Raw genomic sequence first — 15,524 nt, forward strand, 5'->3', positions numbered from 1 at the left:
ATATGGTAATATTAATTATAGTCACCCTACTGCATATTAGATATCCAGAATTTATTTATCTTGTGTAACTGAAGCTTTATACCCTTTGAATGACGTTTCCCATTTACCCCCTCTCTCCAGCCCCTGAGAACTATCACTCGACTCTGTTTTTATGTGTTTCACTTTTTTAGATTCCACATATAGGTGGCATCACATAGTCATTGCCTTTTTGTGTTTGGCTTATTTCGCTTAGCATAATGTCCTCCGGCTTCAGTAATGTTGTTGTAAATGGGAAACTTTTCTGTGTTTTAAAGCTGAATAATATTCCACTGAATGTAAATCTCACATTACATCTCATGATTTGTAAATACCACATCCTTCGTTGGACACTTCGATTATTTCCGTATCTTGGTTATTGTGAATATGCTGAAATGAACTTGGGAGTGCAGGTATCTCTGCAGTATGCTGATTTCATTGCCTTTGGATATCTACTCAGAAGTGGGATAATCAGATCATGTGGTAGCTCTATTTTTAATTTTCGGAAGATCCTTCATGCTGTTTTCCATAATGCTCCATACGGATTTACATTCCACCACCAAGTGCGCAAGGGTTCCCTTATCTCCACATCCTCACCAACATCTGTTATCTTTTGTACTTTTTATTATCTTTGAAATTTGATAAGAGAGTAGTTATGTATTTTCACCACACACACACAAAAGAAACCATGTGAGATGCTGGGTATGTTAAGTAGCTCAATTGTGGTAATCCTGTCACAATGTATATGTATATTCAAACATCATGTTGTACACTTTAAACATATATAAATTTTGTTTGTCAATTAAATCTCAATAAAGCTAGAGAAAAAGAAAATGTTCAGTCATAATAGGCTGTCCTGCTGTTACGTGGTTTACACAGACTTTACATTTTTCATGGCATCCCATCCATCCACAGGGTTGTAGCACAGCAAACAACAGAATAAAAAAAGGCCAAGAGAAGCAAGATGAGGGCAAATCTCTATGTACACATCACTCATTAGACAAGATGAATTCTCAGCGTGAAAGCACATTTTCTCAAAATCAACTGACTCGAGCAGGGAGAGAGTGTGCACAATCCTCAAAGTACAACATAATCATCCATAAAAATTAATCTTCATCAAAAAAAGTAAAGAAAAAAATGACAAAAGCATAGCGATGGTTAATAAGATGCTGGTAGATATTAAAACATGAAAATGGAGACTTAACATCTGGTGTTTTGAAGAATAGGAATTGGTGTTTTAAAGAACAGGAATAAGCACTTACAATGAAAACATTACCTATTGAAAATTTTTAAGAAAAGAAGGGACACCTGAATCTATAGATAAAACTAGCACGCTACTTTTAAGAGAAAAAAATATAGATAATGGTCAACACCGAGACTGACCTTGATTTAATTACTAGATTTGAGGAATAAAGAAATGACACAGTTGGCATGTAGGCAGTCGAAGCAAGTCACTGAGACTTCCAATATCACTGAAGTCTTGTGAGGGTATAGAAATTCAGGAAAAAGTATATGTGCCAACTGTTTTCATGCATTAAACAACAGACAGCACAAGACTGTGATGTATTAGAGGTGGGAAATCAGAAGCTATACCCTCGATTGTGCCAGTTTACTTTCTGAAAGCTGTTTGCAGCCTGCTGCACAGTGATGTGAAATTCAAAAGGAAGTAGCATGATTGGCTGAACGTAAGAGCCAGAGATCAAAGTCTAGGGAAGCCAAGGCACTTGAATATATGCAAACAGACTAACGCAGGGAAGAGCCTTCAGAAAGAGAACTGTGGAGATCTACAGAGACATCCCCTGGAGTCTTCGGGTGAGTACTAATCTGTGCCTGCATGAGAGAGGAAAAGAACCATCAAAAGCAATAAGCCAAAGGAATTCCTGGAGCTCAATTGGCCTGGGAAGATTTCACCTTTGCTCCGGCCAGAAGGAAAGACATGTGGCAGATACACTGATTATCAAGTCGAGCTCTCAGAAGAATTACACCTAACTAGTGTAACAAATTAGCTTCAGAATCAAGGCTGCTCTGAACCCACCAAGCTTACAGGCAAGGCACAAAAATCATTCAACTTATCCCAAGTGCCTTTATTGCATATAAGAATAAAATCCATCTCTCTTTAAGGAAGTAGAATGAAATCCTTCACTCAACAGCACAAAATTCAAAATGACCAATATACACTAAAAAATCACCAGAAATGAAAAGAAGCAGGAAAAAATGATCCATGACAAGAAAAATCAACTGATAGAAACAGACGAAGAAATGACAGAGATGACTGAATTAGCAAAAAAGAAATAGAAGTTACATCTGTCAGCTATTATATATACTATAAAATACACAAATGTTAAAAGAAAGCATAAATATTATGAGCAGGGGACTGAAAGATAAAAAAAGATTCAACTGGAACACTTAGAGAGAAAATGCATAATATCTGGAAAGAAAAACACACTGGATAATATTGTAGTTGATTAAACAATAGAAGAGAATAGTAGTGAATATGAACAACTAGCAGTAGTCACCACCAGTATCTAGCACAAAGAAAAAAATATATATATAAAATAAACCAAAAAAATCAATGCCCTTAAAACAGTATCAAACAGATTAACAATACCTGTAATCTCAGAAAATGGCAGAGGTCAAACAGTATTTGTAATAGCAGAGGTTGAGATTTTGTCACACGTGATAAAACTGTAAGCCACCAGAAAACAAAAAACAAGAAACAAAAACACTGTGGCCTCCAAGCAGCATCAATATAGTGACCAAATTAGAGAAACCTAGTTACAAAGAGAAAACATTTAAAAATGAGAAAAAAAAAGACATGTTATTGACAAAGAAACTAATATAATAAATACTTCTCATCATAAACATTCATGTCATTAAATGATAGAGCAACATTTTGGTACTCAAAGCAAAATGAGCAAACATACAAGTTAATCTTGAAATCTATTCAAATAAAAATATTAAAAAATAAATGAAAAATTTTAAATAAAGTCAAATAAAGCCATTTTTTCAACAAAGGTGACAGATTTCATCACAAGTACACATACACTAGAAGAAATGATACATAAGAAGAAAATAACAGGAGATAAAAGGATAGATTTTTACAAAGGAATGAGGAATATTGGAAATAATAAATATAAAAGAGATTTTTCTTATTTTCAAATAGTGTTAAAAGGCAATTGACCTCTATAGCAAAACTAATAATGTATTACAAGGTTTATAATATAGAGAAGAAAAAATATATGATAACAAGAGAACAAAGAACTAACAACTGTAGAAAGAAGAATAGAAATATAACGTTGTAATGTTCTTAAACCATATGTGAAGTAATATAAAAATTATTTGACGGTTGTTTTCAGTTTAAAAAATTACAGATACAACACCAAAGGCACAATCCATGAAAGAACCGATGAGCTGCACTTCATTAAAATTGAAAATTTCTATTCTGTGGAAGACAATGTCAAGAGAATGAGAAGACTAGTCACAGTATGAGAAAAAAAAAATATTTGTGAGAGTCATTTAGTAAAAGACTCTTATCTGAAATATAAGAGAACTTTTAAAACTCACAATAAGAAAAAATCCTGAATTAAAAATGGGCCAAAGACCTTAACAGGTTCCTCACCAAAGAAGATATGCAAATGAGCATATGAGAAGATGCTCCACATAATATATCATGAAGGAAATGCAAATTAAAACAAGATACTGGTGCACACCTATTAGAATGGCCCGAATCCAGAACACTGATGCCACCAAATGCTGGCGAGGATGTAGAGCAACAGGAACTCTCATTCATTGCTAGTGGGAATGCCAATTGGCACAGCCCAAGTAAAAGATGGTTTGGCAGTTTATTACAAAACGAAACATATGCTTCCTATACACAATCCAGCAATGTTACTTTTTGGTATTTACCTAATTAAGCAATCTTCTCCCATTGGCGTCATTAAGGTAGGTACATACCCTTTCTTCGGAATCAGATTCCCCTCGGCCCAGTTGCAAAACTACCATTACTATTGAATTAGTTTTGGGTTTCTTCTTTTTTTGAGAGAGAGAATGAGAGAGAGAGAGCCCACATGAGTGCAAGTGTGTGTGGGGGGGCAGGGCAGAGAGAGAAAGACTCAAGCAGGCTCCACGCCTAGTGCAGAGCCCAACATGGGGCTCGATCTCACAACCCTGAAATCATGACCTGAGCCAAAAATCAAGTGTCAGATGCTTAACTGACTGTGACACCCAGTGCCCACGTTTTGGGTTCCGTCTAAAGCTGACTCTGAGACAAAGACTTGGGGGCAGGTATTTATTCATAAATTAATCTCAGAAAGCATTAGTGAAAGTGGAGAAAGTGAGACAAAGAATGGAGAAAAGCCAATGTGAGTGAATGATCATTGTTATGTGCTTACTCTTGCTGGGTCCATCTAGAACATACTTCAAAATTGTGTCATGGAGAAGGAGACTGGAACATTTCCCTATCTACTCTCATCTTCCACTGGTTAAAGGTTACCTAAGAGACATTAAGCCCCTTTCCGTAACATGCTCTTTGCTCCTGCCTGAGACTGAGCAGCACTAATAAACTGGTAGAAGTTTATAAACCCAGAATCAGAAAGATGCAGGCATGAGATGGAAAGCTGTCAATGAGCTACATACAGGTGAATTTCAGGTATACCCAGTGGACCCCGGGGATAGAGTGCAAGTTATCAACAGTGTCTGTTACAGCCATTTTTTTCCTTTTTCAAATATGTGCATTCTGTGTGGGGATCTCTAAATCTGCCCTCAGTTTTGATGATTCACTAGAAGAACCCGCATGGCTCAGAAATGCTGTTTTTTCTGTTATAGTTTATTACAATGAAAGAATACAGATTAAAATCAGCAAAGCAAATAGAAGAAACCAGATGTGACCTTCCAGCTGTCCTCTTAGTGGAACCTTATGATGGCACTTAACTCTCTTTGCAGTGATGTGTGACAACATGTGTGAACCGTTGACAACCAGGAGGCTGACCTCCACCTTGGTGTCTAAGGCTTTATGGGGGCTTCAGCATGTTTGTAGAGAGCGCCCATAGCTACTCAATTTCCAGCCTCCCTACCTCCCAACAAAAGTCGCATTGATACATCAGGGAGCCAAGCCCCAGCACACAGAAACAGATGTTCCTAGTAAATCACACTGTTGGCATAAACATTGTTAGCATAAACTATCTGGTGTGGTCTAAAGTCTCAGGTGTACAAAGACTCTTATCAGGCAGGATGTTCCTAGAGCTCATAGGTCAAGGGACAGTCCTGAAGACCTTCAGAATGTGCCGGGTTTGGGACTCCCTGGGTATGCTGAATTAACCCTTTATTGCACACCTTCCAAGACACTCTTGATCTTTTCAAATCTTTGACAATGTGCCAACCAAGATCAAGTAACTCTTAACAACAGTGTGCTCCTGAATACTTCAAGTTTGAATCGTAGGCAATTTTTCTCATCTATCTTTACCCTGCACCTTGCTACTTTAAAGTGTGTTCTACGGGTGTTCCTGGGTGGCTCAGTCGTTAAGCGTCTGCCTTCGGCTCAGGGCGTGATCCTGGCGTTCTAGGATCGAGCCCCACATCAGGCTCCTCCGCTGGGAGCCTGCTTCTTCCTCTCCCACTCCCCCTGCCTGGGTTTCCTCTCTCACTGACTATCTGTCTCTGTCAAATAAATAAATAAAATCTTTAAAATAAATAAATAAATAAAAATAAAGTGTGGTCTACAGACCAGCAGTAGTCATTTCATGAAGAAGCTTGCTGGGAATGTAGAATATCAGGCAGCCTCCTGAATTTAGTGAAGCAGAATCTGTGTTTTAACAAGATCTGAAAGTTACCAGTACGGATGTTAAAATTTAAGAAGCACGGCCTTAGCAGGCCCCTTTGTGAAGCCTCTGTGAGTCATAGGGCAGTAGTCACTTCTCAATGTGCTCTGGAGCATGTGGTTTAATCTCTCCAAGCTTGTTATCTCATCTAAGATGGGTTTCACACACACTCAGACTCACATGTATATGTGTATCTTGCAGTGACATGTCAACCATCAATTTAGTATATTTAAAGGGTCTAGCGCAACCATGGGCTCTTTAGGGGTAGCTAGGGTGATGATGATCATGACGTTGTGATGGTCCCCACCAATATAGAGAACAGAAGGGGAGCATGGAGACACAAAATAGGGATTACTGCCATGCGAAGAGGTAGGTGGAGAACAAAGATAGACAAATGTAAGAAAGGTCAGGGAGTAGAGGTTGTAAAAGGAAGAGTACTTGCATCTCATGAAACACTTCAAGAAAAATGTTCAAAAGGCCAATGAATTTAACAGGTAGGACCCTGGACATATTTTTAAACTTATTTCAATATACTGCTTTCAATATAGTAGAGATCCCAGTCAAACAATGCTTTCCCCTCCACTCCCAAATGAGGCAGGTCATGAATCACCTGCTTCTGACTCCCTGCTTGATCTGGGCCACTGTTCTAGTTCTCCTGAAGCAGAACCATGGATGTACTAATTGACTGATTGTTTATTGTCTGATCCTGGCAATGTTTCTCTTAGATGTGCATAAAAGAAATCAGTTATCAAGTAGGACTGCAAGATTCCTCCCTCATCTTTGCGACTGAAAAATCTATTGTATTGTATAAAAATGATAAATTCATGCTGAAAATGAGCTTGAAATGCATGAAAAATAAGATACCCATGCACATATACCTAACATGCTTTTAGTAATGCACTAAAAAAGAAATGAATTAAATAGATTATATTCTTTCAAATGTCTATGTATATTATATGTTGATTTTTAAGAACTATCATTTTCACTTTTACATGTTTATAAATAATGTCTATCTACTGGGCATGTGTTAAAAATGTATTTAACTGATTAATAAGGGAACCAGTATGTTGATAAAGATGGATTAAAGAGTATTTTGAAGAAGTGGATATTTACAGGCATTTTGAGAAAAGAATCTTAGAATATGACTACCATGATACTTGCAAATTGGCTAATGTCCTAACGAGCATTAATACATAGTCTTTAGCAATATATACTTTTCTGGGCAGAAGTCTCCAAGTTCATATGTACTTTCACAGTGTCTCGTCTCTGATCAAATAGTTAATTTCAAAGTCAAATGCATAGTTCTCTAGAAAATTTAAATAATACTGTTAAACAGTGCTCCAATATGACATGGAAAGGCCATGTTAACCAATCTTTGACCAAGTTTCAAGTGTTAAAACAGTTTTTTTTATTATTTGTCCTTAAATTTTTAGTACATTTCTGTACATCTTTATATAGTATAACAGATACTCCAAGTGGACTCAGGGACTTGTATTTCATCTTTATTAATTTATACTTTCTCATCCTATAGAAGTGAATTAAAAATGCTTAGTACTTACAAATCACAGAAGTAGAGTCACTTTCTAGTTTCAGGAATGGTAACCCTGATTAACTCTTTGTAGAAATAAAACTAACCATGGATACCAAGTTTATAAATGTAGTCAGATTATCCCCATCTTCAAGTCTCCCTTTAAAATATCAAATTGCCTAAAATAGCACTAAATAGAAGTTGTCTTTTAATTTCAATGCATAACAATAAAGGATTTATTCTTTCCTTAATATTCTTCCCCAAAGTGAATACACTTAATATACATCTGAGAGTATTCCAAGTATTATATTTCTTAATAAATTTAGGAGCAATTTTCAGAATCTTTGGAGATAGGACTCAGCATTAGGAAATGTTAAAAGTTTCCTAGGTAACTTTAGTTCACAAGCTAGGACAGCAGACCACTCTTGCGTTCGTCATGCTCCTTTATATTCTCTGGTAAGAAGAGGTCAATAATTGGTTTGGGGCAGCTTCGGCTTTCTCCAACTGCACAGACCTTAGAACCCTCAGGTCTTGGCACATTTGTGATGCCCAGACACCCTCACTGCAAAGTCCAGGATCATTTGATGCATATTCAGTAAGACAGAAGAATAGTCTGATAATTCAAACATGATTTAAATGACAACTAACTGTGGTATGTATTTCTGAGTTTACATTTGTGCATAAAATTAGTTGACATAAAGAGAAATTTAATACTTGGGAGTTCCATTAAGTAAGGGGATTGTCTTGTTGATAGAAAAGGTAAAGTGAGATTAAGTGGGTATAGAGAAATAAAACAGTGAAAATGAAATGTTAAACAAGTAGTCAGTCATTTAACATTTAATTTTTTTCACTGCTAACATGACTAAGGAAAAATCTCAAGGAATACACTACATAAAACTATCATTCAATAATACATGTTATTGGAAGAGGGACTATTCCTCCCTAAAAAAAATTACAGAGAGTATATTATCCAAAAGCTAGGGTACTTAATTTCAATGTTGTAATTTTAGTCCTTTGTACCTAGTTCTTGCTCTTTTTTCTTTTTTTCTTCTGCTTTTAAAGACAAGCCAACTTCCCAGGTATAAAAGGTGTTTAAACAAACTGGAGTTTACTCTACAAAATGAGTTGAATTAAAACTTTGAGGTTTCATTAACATGAAAGAATATGTTAAATTATTAATAAAGAAAAAACAGTACATCTGCTTATTATAACACATATCCTGAAGTGGGCAGAGGCAGGTTCCATAGAAGCCAAGATTCTGCCTGCATTGGCTTAGAAGTTTATTGTAAAACATTACTGAGCCAAGGACATTTAGAGGAGCAAGGCCAAGTTAGTGTGAAGGTGCCAACGTAGAATAATCTTTAAAAGATGGAGACTCCATCACTGAAGTAACTGAAAGTACAATTCATGTCACGTCAACTGTTAACTGTAGACATCTGTTACCAAGATACAGAAGCATATCTGTCTCTTAATTTCTAAGTAGAACTATTTGGGTTGTGTTCAGCCACTTAGTTTCAATAAAGGTTCTATAGAAGCTTCTTTTTAAGTGCTATTTTTTGTAGAATTAAGTTTCAATTTCTGCCATTTTTGGTCATTATTTCAATTTTGAAGTATAGGCAGAAAAGGAGAAGGGGGGATACAAAAAGAAAATCCCAACCCCCTACTGGAAGCCTATTGTTTCTCAAAAGATGTAGTCCCTTACCACAGTAGAGTCTGGGGGCCTCCCTATACCTTAGGACCCTATGCCTTCTTCATTAGTCAATATTTTCCATTGTGAATCTCCTTTGAAATGGGTTTGAAATATGGTAAGTTTTTAACAAGTGTTTATTCAATGACTATCAATGAAAACCCCAGTTTTTGAAATGAGGATAGAAAAATAAATAAAATGAGGATAGAAATAATGATGACCAGGTTAATGATAGACTTTCTGAAAATCAAAGATTTGCTAATATTAAGATAATAATTGATGGGAAAAGACAAGGAGACACATTAGCAGCAACAAATACAGTGTTTGGGCAGACAAATCTAGAGATATATCCAGGGTGGAATCCCAAGATTCGAGGTATAAACCATTCATACACTTTTTTTCCTTCAATAGTTGATTCATCAATGTTTAATTTGGCTCAACAAATGTCAAATATCTCACTTAAAAAAATGGATCTTATCACCATAAAATTTGTATTCTGATGTGTTCTAAATCTGCAGATCAAGCAGTAAGTCTCATTACCAATCATGAGACACAACAGCCCATCCCCCCAAAAAACACAAAAGCAGCAATCACCCAGAAGTTTCCTAGCATCTCAAATGATAGAGATAATCCCAGTTTCAGACATTGCTCCAGACAAATTTTTCCATGAAGGCATTCACACTGGACAGATAGTTCATAACGTGCTATTTGTTCTAGTATCTAATATCAGCACAAAGTTCACAAATTGGGCACCTGGGTAGCTTAGATGGTTAGGTGTGTGCCTTTGGCTCAGGTCCTGATCCTGGGGCCCTGGAATTGAGCACCGCATTGGGCTCTCTGCTCACTGGGCTCTCTGCTTCTCCCTCTCCTCCCTTTTCATGCTCTCTCTCGCTATCTCTCTCTCTCTCTCAAATAAATAGACACAATCTTTTAAAAAATAAATAAATAAAAATAAAAATCATTAAAAAATAAACATAAATAAATAGATAAAATCTTTTTTAAAAAACGTTCACAAATTGTGTGTGTACAGATTGTATCCATGTAGGATTAATTTATTTGAAATAAGTCATTCTCACTTAGAGGAGCTCTGTTGGCCCTCCAGAGGTCCAGTGTTGCATAGAAGATTATTCAACTTATTGCAGGACTAGAATAAATCAGAAACCCAAACAACTTATGTTTTTCTTTGTTTCTAGAATAGACTTTTCTAAACCTAGTATTTTGGTTAAGTAAAATTATTTTAAATTGTCAATTAAGGCATTAAATTATAATTTTCTCATTAGGTCCATTTGGACTTACACATTTCTGTCAATTAATATGAAGTTTTTCAGTTACATATGGAACATAATATTAAAGAACTGTCAGAATCTGGGTTTTCTCAAACAAGCTATCACTGGATATTGATTAAAAGATCTTAAATAAAAAATCTGTTTTTATTCTTTCTGGTTTCAAAACATGATGTTAAGGCCAATTGTTTGGGAAGTTAATATTTACTGTTAGATGGCTGAAAACTCAGCTGTATATTTAGGTGTTAACAGTTAAATACAGGTTTGTACATTAAATTTAGTTAGTTGGGCTGAATAGTGACCTCAGATTTAGGGGAAAAGAAAAGTGTACACTTCCAACTACTTATGCAAACCACTGCTGTGAAGCCAAGGCTAACTCAACAGAACAAGACATGATTTTTATATTTCATCAGCATTTACCAATTTCTAGGCCAAGAGTAAGATTATATAGTAAAGTAAAAACCATAGTTTTGCATTAACTTTTAAATATTATTTTAAAGTTAACCAGAAAATAGAAAACACACTTGAAAGAATTTTATTTAACTATTCCTTTAATATAAACTTTTATCATTTCCCCATATAGTCTTTGAAATTATATTTTAAACAGTGAAACTTCATTTTCACCAATACAAACTTGTTACCCATCTCCAGTTTTGAGCAGGAGCCCTTCAATGTCATTGGGGAAATACGTAAGTTAATTAACAGGGAAGTTTTAGTATGTTTGAAAAGAATGCTTTGGCGAATGATATGGAAAACATTCCTTTAGAGAATACTAATATCAAGATCAAGCTATAAAAACAATTTTAACTTTAGGCTCACTTTATTATTATTAATAGGTGAATTCTTTTATTGCAACTGTATTTAAAAGGGCAAACTGGCTTGTGTTTTCAACTTGTGACCATTTCTCTCTCTTATGCTATAATTGCCAAAACCACTGATGTCAGAAACAACAGCTCCACTGTTCTCCAGCCTCCTTTTGGGAGCTGGGGCACAAAAATAAATCATTAGCTACTACCCAGTATGCAGAGTTGGAATCAAAAGTTGCCTTATTCTGTCTTCGAGAAAGGCACCCCACCACTAAGATGACAGGAAGTGCTCCAAATTAACCCTAAGTTCTGATTTAGCCTCTAGCATAAATAAGCAGGTGTTGACATTATAAATAACCCTTATTAGGAAAGACGTGAAAAATAGTTCTTTTAAATAATGTGTTTAGGGGTCAATGGGACAGGGGAAAGTAAAAGACACCATAAGACCTTATATTATTGTGCAATTAAAAAGTATAAAGGGCCTGTCTTAGTAGTTACACAGTGGTGGTTCTAGCTCCTATCTGCTGTTCACTTATTGTACACCATTCAAAAAATGAGAATAGGAATGCTTACTTTATAATAATTTGCAGAGATAGCAATCTTATATGAAATTATATAAGAAAGGAAAGTGAATGTGCCCAGGGTTTATAACAGCATTATCTACAATACCCAATTTTGGAAAGAGATATATATATATATATATATATATATATATATATAAAATAAATTTAATAAATATATATTTATATATATTATATTTATATAATATAAATATATATATAAATATATATATAAAAAAGAATGAAATCTTTCCATTTGCAAGGACACAAATAGAGCTAGAGACTATAATGCTGAGCAAAATGAGTCAGAGAAAGACAAATACCATGCGATTTCACTCATATGTAAAATATAAAAAACAAAACAAATGAGCAAATGGGGAAAAAGAGAGAGAGAGGGGCAAACCAAGAAACAGGCTTAACTATAGAGAACAAGCTGGTGGTTCCCAGAGGGAAGCTGGGTGGAGGATGGTGGAAATAGGTGATGGGAATTTAGTAGTCCGTCCACCTGTTGTGATGAGCACCAGGTGATGGATAGAAGTGTGGAATCACAACATAGTATACCTGAAACTAACATTACACTGTATGTTAACTACCTGGAATTTAAATAAAAACTTAAAACAAAGAAATAAAGGTAATATATAAATCAAAGTATTAATGTTAGAAATAAACCTACTATTTTAATCAACTATACTTAAAAAATAAAAATTTGAAAAAAAACTTATCATCTTGTTTAATTGATAGAGAAAAGCATTAGCAATAACTGCTAGAGTGAGAGATGGAGGGGTGGATAAATTATGCACCCAGAAAGATGTCTATCACTCCTGGTTAAATTGAAGGTAGAATACTGTTAAGAAAAAGGGGTTTTGGGATCTGGTGTTGGTTTGAGCTACACTCACATGTAAGATCCTGATAATCTTTTCTCCTAGTGTTTCTTCTTTTTATCATCTTTCAAATGAAGTTCTTGGTTCAGATCATCCATGATTCTAAAGTCAACTTTAGTGTAACATATTAAAGATTTAATGTTAACCTTTGTTTGCAACCTCTTCTTTCTGAATATTCCTTTTTGATGTCATCTTAGGATTCTTTAGTCTCATTTCACCTTTTCACATCTGGACATAGTGGATCTAGGTAACCAATTATACTCTATTTGTAGCTCATTCACATTTGTGTGTGGTGTTTACCCTGCAAGGAAATAAATTTAATGATAAAATGACAGATCTTTTACATTTGTAAAGAAGTATCAAACCAAATAAGAGATATTTTGAAGACAGAAAGTCAACTAAAATTAAGAATTGCTAATATAGTTAACTTCAAAGAAAACTTCATTTTATTTTATTTTAAGGGTTACATATATGATGTTATGGTTCTTCCATTTCAGGGGTCTTTCCTCCTCACTCCCTAGGCAGGTCAGTGCTTTCCTGGGGAGATTGGTGCAAACTGATAGTGGCTGAATTCAAATTTCTGTTTTGAGTTTGTTTAATACTTGAAACCCCCTCACCCTGACCTCAACACAAGGAGAACCAATCTTTCTCTGGTCCCTCTCTCCATCTTCCCAAATGATAATGCAGCTCCCCCCCCCCCTTATATTTTAAGAGTGCTCTGTCAACTTTTGGGGGATACATTTTAGTGTGTTTAAAAATTTTAATGTGTATTTAATGATATATTTTTTACCATTATGTTTCTTTCTTTTCCCTTCATTTAATACTCTAAAATGCCCTCTAGGACACTAGACTAGATATGTTTTGATTTGCTGTGTTTGAAAAAATGTATTTGTCATTGGAATGTTACTCCTTTATTAATTGAGTTTTTACTTTAATATATAATATGGGTCACAGAGGTTGAAAATAAAACTTGAGACATATAATGTTAAAAACTTGGTTTTAACTTTCAAATATAGTAGCTTTTAAGAATATTATTTATTTCATAAAGTAATACCTGAAATGACTTTTAATGGCCACAATAAATGTAATCATTAAACAGGATTATAGTAACAGACCTTGCCTGGTACCCAGGGCCACACTTCCTTCGTCCACCAGTTTCAGTGAAACCATGGTGTTTATTCGCATTCAATTTTCTAATGATCTTCCAGTGAGTGTAATGCAATGTTTTTGGAAGCTCAAAAAGGCTTAGTTTTCGAGTAGGCACAGCCAGAAAATGCTAGGAAGTTAGAGCCTCTGAGAACAAAACTCAACTAATGTGAAACCCAAAATCAGGAAATAAAAGCCCATCCTCCCCATTGTTTAGGAGAACAGTTCTGAGGTATGTTCTACAGAGTTCCTCAAAGGGTTAGTAGCACAATTAATCCCATTTGCCAACAATAGTAACTAACTCAGTAATTCACCCTTCATTAGCTTGTCTTCCTTCCTTGTTTACTCTTCCCGTTCCTTTACTTCTGCTTCTTTATAAGAATATAAAGTGAAATATTTGTGTCATGTTCTTTCTGCAGCTTCTAAAGAGGCCAAGTTAAGACAATTGTATAGCTTTATATCATCCCATAACTTTTTTTTTTACAGAAGTAGAACCATTAATAACACTCTAATTGATAAATGGACGTTCACTATTACCAAACCACTAATTTTCTTGTGGCTTTCATAGATATTTGCTATGGCAATTGACATCACAAGATAATGTTACTGCCATGAATTCACCTCCATAAAGTTCTTCTCCCATGTCTTGTAAATTTGTAGGAATAATGTTTTATTCAAGCTTATTTATTTTTTCAAGCCTAATATCACCTTTATTGCTATATTGGTTAGGAAAAGTCTTAGTACATAATAGTCACTCATGGAATGTTTTATAAATATGGGAATTAATTTTGTTGTATTTTTTTTGTTTATAAGATTTGTTCTTACTAGATAGATTAAATTCCATGAACTCAGCTATGGATAAACATTAAGAAGAGTACCTATTGTCTGAAACACTGCATGTAATCGGACACTTATGCTTTTTTTTCTGTAAAAAATATTTGAAATTACTGACTTCAGTATTAAACAAATTACATTAGCACAGTCTGAATTCAAACTCTAGAACATAGTGTTATTCTCATTAATTCATATTTCACTATTATTAAAATATACCTCTTTAACTTTGGATTAGCAAATTTACTTTAAAATATTTTCATAAGCGAAAGATATTCCATGTTCTTATGTGAAAACTATCTCTTCATTCACACCAAAAGGATAAAATTTTAACCCAAAATTCAATAACTGTTAAAGAAAAAAAAGGAAAATGTAATATACAGTCTTAAAGGAATATTTTTAGAATTTCATCTAAGTTAGCTTATTAGAGGAAGTTCGCTTTTGATTCACCTCCAAAAGTACAGATCAAATATTATGTTGAAATAGAATTGATGTAGAATATAACCTTAAACTATTCTCATGTTTTTAAAAATTATACTTTGAGATAGGCTTCACAGTCACTATTTTAAAAATTGCCAATAAATAACCAAATTAATCACTGTGGATGAATATGCAACAATGCTTTTCTCCATAAAGTAATATACATTAGTCCTAACAGAATAGCTGCAAGTAATATGTTTATTTCATATGTAATCCATAAAATTACAGATTGAATTTAGATATGAGATTATGCCATTTATTAATTTAACAGAAATGCTTTCAAATGAAAGTAACATTTTTGAACATTCTTTCAAGTAAAAATTGTAGTCTTTGAATGAGGTTGGATTTGTAAGACAAATTCATGTATACTGCAAAATCTGCAAAAACGTGCACATATCTCATGTTAGATTATGTAAAATCATGAAATGATGAAACCACTCATGTAAATACTGATCTCACAGAGTCTTGTTTAATTTCTGTGTCTCAAGTGC

This window comes from Ursus maritimus, unplaced genomic scaffold, assembly GCF_017311325.1.
Source record: "Ursus maritimus isolate PB19 unplaced genomic scaffold, ASM1731132v1 scaffold_4, whole genome shotgun sequence".
In the NCBI taxonomy this organism is placed as follows: domain Eukaryota; kingdom Metazoa; phylum Chordata; class Mammalia; order Carnivora; family Ursidae; genus Ursus; species Ursus maritimus.